This window comes from Dicentrarchus labrax, unplaced genomic scaffold, assembly GCF_905237075.1.
Source record: "Dicentrarchus labrax unplaced genomic scaffold, dlabrax2021, whole genome shotgun sequence".
NCBI lineage: Eukaryota > Metazoa > Chordata > Actinopteri > Moronidae > Dicentrarchus > Dicentrarchus labrax.
This window is the reverse complement of record NW_026136702.1, coordinates 5,265,367-5,270,732: the sequence shown is the minus strand read 5'-3', so window position 1 is coordinate 5,270,732 and position 5,366 is coordinate 5,265,367.

The window sequence follows — 5,366 nt, the reverse complement described above, 5'->3', positions numbered from 1 at the left end:
GTCACAGGCTCTTTTTATGTCTCCAGTGTCAGTGGAAGGACACACTAGTTGCCGCTTACATACGTACAAGTCTGTAGGAAGGCATGTAATGTTCTGGATGTTCAACTACAGAACTTTACAGGCCACCTTACCGAGTAGAAGGACTTTGAATTGCTTCACATATACCCAACAACAGTGAGTTATAAATATATAAGCGAATGGCTCAATTGAGGAAGGAAATACAGAGTTCATTTTATCCCTGTCTTGTACTAAAGTTGATGAAATTACTTGTCCCCTTCACTTGGCAGCAAGAATCAAGTATTAATTACAGTTAATCAAACTGTGCAGATTATAGAGGAGTGTGGAGAGGGTCAGACATTGGACGACTGCACTCCAAGTGCTTGCTGGCTTCATTCAAAGCATGTTGGTGCGTTTAAAGTGCTGAGCGGTCTTTTGCTGAGGTGGAATTTTTGGAGTATTAGCAAGTTATTAACTTCCCCTAATAAGAAAATCCTGCTCTTGGAATGCAAACGAGGTGAGAGAGCAGTTAGGTGACAATGAGAGCATCGCTCAGCCGCTCATGGGATAATAATGATGTGTTCATTCATGCAGAAGGTGAAACGACCTACGTGTTCCTAAGTGCAGGTCGGACACGTACATGTCAAAAGTCCAACCGGAGTTTTCTTTAAGTGTCTAGTCATTGAAATTGAATGCCACGGGTCATAAAGAATTGTTATTTATTGGAAAACCACCAGGGGATTCCCGTTTGTGGCTCTAATGTGAGGTTCTCTTGATGAGAATGGCCATTTAATGATCATTGCTGGCTCATCGGGGTTGGGTCATCTTTATTCATGTCTTTATTGATTTTGCGGGGATGATTTTGTAATTGTGAAAACATGCAGCGTCAGGCACATAAATCAAATTCCTGTAGATGACGGCAACTTATCCATTATGGCTCTATTATGTATTTGGAAAAATCCTGTTGTTTTTTAATGGTTCTTCTTATATTTGGTACAGAAATATATTCAAATTCATAAGAAGAATCTTATTTCTCTACATGCTATATGACAGAGCTAGGTCTTACATTACATAAAAGCCTTTTATCTTTTGCACTTGTTGTATGTCCTTATATATATCATGTCAAGTTTATACGTTTTAGCCATGCTAGTGGCTAATAATAATTTGATTGATGACTATACCTTGAAAACTACTGACATTTCCATCCACCTCTGCTGTACTTTGTTTAGTGCTAAATAGAAGCATTGTTATTTTGGGCATGTTGAACTGATACATTTAGTATATTAGTCTAGATAGATGAGTGGATTCTCCTGAAATGAAATAAAATAATAAAGTGTATTTAGTCAGTCTATTACATGGCTGGTGTTCATGACAGAAAGATGTGTGATTATGTGAACAGCATGTGCGCAAATAAAGCCATGCAACAGCTGATGACAAATGTTGAAGCACTGGGTTACTGTACACTATCCAAAACTATGACCTTGTTATATTGAAAGCAATCAGAAGATCCATGACACTAAACTAAATCAATTATGCAATTAAAGCCGCAACTGCAATCTCACCAAATTCGGCTGCACAGCCGAGGAAAGCAGAGACAGTAATTAACTGGAGTAAAACACATTGTTCAGACCTGATGATGTGTCAATAAGTGTCTCTTTTACATTCTGCGTCAAATGCTTGGGAAATGAGGTGTGTGACAAGAACAAAGTGAGTGATGCAAAGAACAAACACACACACACACACACACACACACACACAGATATGCGATACAGATGGAAAGGGGGCTGGCATCAATTAGCAGACATGTTCCACTCTGCGTGTCGCCGTGTTTTTGTAGTGTGTGGTAGAGTGCTCGCCATGCATCGGTTGGCCCCATTACAAAACCTCTCAGAAATGTCATTAGAATCAGTGACCTTTCAAACAACAACCAGCATGCTCAAACACAACACTTTAAAGGCTCGGAAACTCAATTCATATTACATCAGCTATATATTATGCACGTTTTTCACCTCTTTCGCCCCCCTGTTGTTGCCACTGGAACACTTTCTCTCATAATATATAAGCAGTAATAAGACCCATTCAAACTGGTCAAGAATAATACTGATATTGACTGATATCACTTGCTGGGATAAAATATGTCAGAGGGTGGCAGATCTCTCGAGCCTTCATAATGACATTAAATTTCCCCATCTTCAACGTTATGGAAAATATTTTTTTAATATCACATATGCCATGTGTTCTGTATGCATTGTGGTATGTTCCAGCATGTCATTGAAGTTTAATCAGGCCTACACTGAAGGAAATATTAAAAACCCAAGACACCAGTATTTTACCTATAACATCAAATGGAAAAATTCCAGGAGTCTTTTTTTATTATTTAATTCATATTTTTCAGTGTTTCAGCCTTAAATTAGATGATATCTTAATAAAAATGTAGGTCTGCAATATAAAATATCGCAGAGAATGGAGATTAATACTAACACGTATTTGTGGTAAATATTCTAAATGCAAGGTCTACTTCAGAGATTTTGACTGTAAGTACTGGAACCGCAGTCACATGGCAACAGGTGGTTGTATATGGACGTAGATTATAACCCCATTTCGGCTAGCAGTGGCTCAAGAGATAGAGCGGGTCATCCACTTATCAGAAGGTTGCGTGTCCTTGGCAAAGATACTGAACCCCAAATTGCCTCTGATGCTGTGACATTGATGCATGGTGTCTGTATTTGACAACATGGGAACGAGAACGTGCAGTAATGTGTGTAGGAGGAATTACGGTAGCCATGAAATGTTACACACTGGACCTTTAATGAGTAAAATGAGAGGGAACTCATGAACATTGCTAAACCTTATTTTATCACACTGGTAATTTTCTTCCAGGTAATCCGATCTCGTGTTCTTGCCAATTTAAAACATGAGGTATGAGGACCAGCAGTCACAAGCACACTCTCTAACTTCTTGTGTCCATATCAATCATCCTTTTCCAAAGTTTCTCATGTGGCATTAATCTCTTCGGGGGCTTTATCCCAAAGCAAACACAACTTCCTACTTAGCACCACTAGACGTGCTGAATTACTTTCACTCGGGTAGCCACAGCTGCACGAGTAAGTAAAGGAAACTGGCAGTGTGTAGTGTGTGTCAGTGTTATATTCTCTCTCTGTAATATGGCACTTTTAAGTCACTGAATTTGCCAAAAGAGATAATGATGGTCTGTCCTGGTGTAATCAGCACATTTCACCCATTGATCAGTTGATAGATTGGCTTGTAATTTCCCCTCTTAGCATGAGAAAGAAAGTGTGAAACAGAGGGGAGAGCATTCTAATTTGCTCCGACTGGCTCCCTCCGGTGGCTCAGACAGCGCTGATGTGTCTCTAATTGATTTCCATGGCATCCTCAGATGAGCTGCGAGAGAAGAGCAGGAAAAGTACGCTGTGTGTTGCACATTTGTGGGTTTCCCACCAATAAAGGGTACGATGATTAGGGACTGTACTTAAATTGTCCTCTATTCTCCTTCACATCAATCATACCAACATAAAATAAAAGTCAGTAGAAATGTTAATTAATGATAGCATTTTTAAATGCTATCATTCCTCACATCAGCTTTGGTACAAGAGTGTGAAAATTGAGCTTCAATGGATACTGAACTGAATAATGAGAGAGAATATAACCCTGTAATTTGCATGTCTTCAGGTTTTAAAACACGTTGGGGCTGACTGATTGCACTTAGCAGCTGAATCATTCCGCTATCATCTTCACCAATAACAGACGAGATAAGGCAAGTCATAGCTGATTAATAGGCAAGTTTGTTTAAGGACAGGTTTAAAGATGCTTCCTGTAATGAAGTCTCAGGATAAAACTGTGTAGCATTTTTCAGTCTTATTTGACAGGCCACTTAACCACCCAACTCTTTTCTCCAGCCAGGGGACTAAAAACCAAACCCCTGGGTGGATTTGAGTTGTCTTTTCCTCTTTACCTCTCAACAGTGTCATGCACACAGCATTTATCTCCATGTAGTGAACTGGACAGTAAAGGATTTAGGAGGGCTACTCTCAATCTGTCATAGTGCCAGAAGCTCTTTTTGAATATAAAAAAGGCTATCTCCTTGATCAAATAGCTTCGGCTTTGAAGCCTTGCCAATATGGAAGCATAGGATGGATACTGTGATATACATCATATAACAGATTGGAGGAAACAGGTGGTCACATTACAAATATAGAGATATGGTTATGTATAAGCTTGCAACATGGCCGCTGCTATGTTTGCAGGTTTGTTAGAGCAAGAGAAGAAGTGGCACCTTCTTCTTTGTAATCAAAAGGAAGCTGGGATTAGACACTGACAGCTATTTTATCATCTGGTTATATCTTATCTTTATACCTGCTCTGGCACATCAATAAACACATTAGTATGTTGTTGCCAATCGATGAATGCAGACAGACAAACCTTTTGGCCATGGCTGCCGTATCAACAGGAGCCCAGAGAGTCTCGCTGCAAATTAAACCTCTGAACTCTTCACCCTGCATTCAGCACTGACCCAACATTTATCAAACATTCATAGCTGCACAGCTATTTGCATCAGCACAAGACCTACAATCAATTCTGGGCTGTGAGAGAGGTTTACCAACTGGAGGGCTGTCAATATCTATTTAAGATTCACTGTAGATTTCCCATGCGTGAATCGACCTCCTGCACCCCGACTCTGCAGCAGGATACAGTGGTTGTGATAGCTGATGATGTATTTCTCCGCTGTGGGCTCGGCCTGACTCTGATGTCTGTGGTCGTAGACTTGTCTCAGTCTCACCCACAGCCGGTAGTTTATTTACTTAATATTTACCACCTAGTCCACATCCACACTCCCATGTAAATGAGTCTCTTAATCTTTACCCAGTAAGTGCAGCATTACATTATGTGTAATTAGCTGTAACTGTATAGACAAAAAGCCACAGATTTACATCCTTATTGTGTTTTCATTGCCCCCATGCCATATTCATTATCAGCTATTAATTTACAGTATGACACGCTGAGATGCTGATCGTTACATTACCTTTCAATGGCTGTTCCAGATAAATGCAGCAATTGGGAACTGGACACAAACCACTTGAGCACAAATAGGGTTATTGCATGTGTCCAGTAGCCTTATGTTACCGAGTAAATCAATAGTGTCTGCCAGGGTCATCTTTTGGCAAACCTGAAGAGTAGCTGTATGGCTCAAAAAGGCCTGCCCAGTCAAAAGAGGCTTTCCTGATGATACACATTGCTCTGAGTGGTCCACTTAAAGGCAACCAAAATGTCAGACACTTTCAAAGAGCGCTATGTGGTTTCAGCTGCAAAACCACTGGAATCATTGAAGCAGCTGATATGAAGATGTTTGG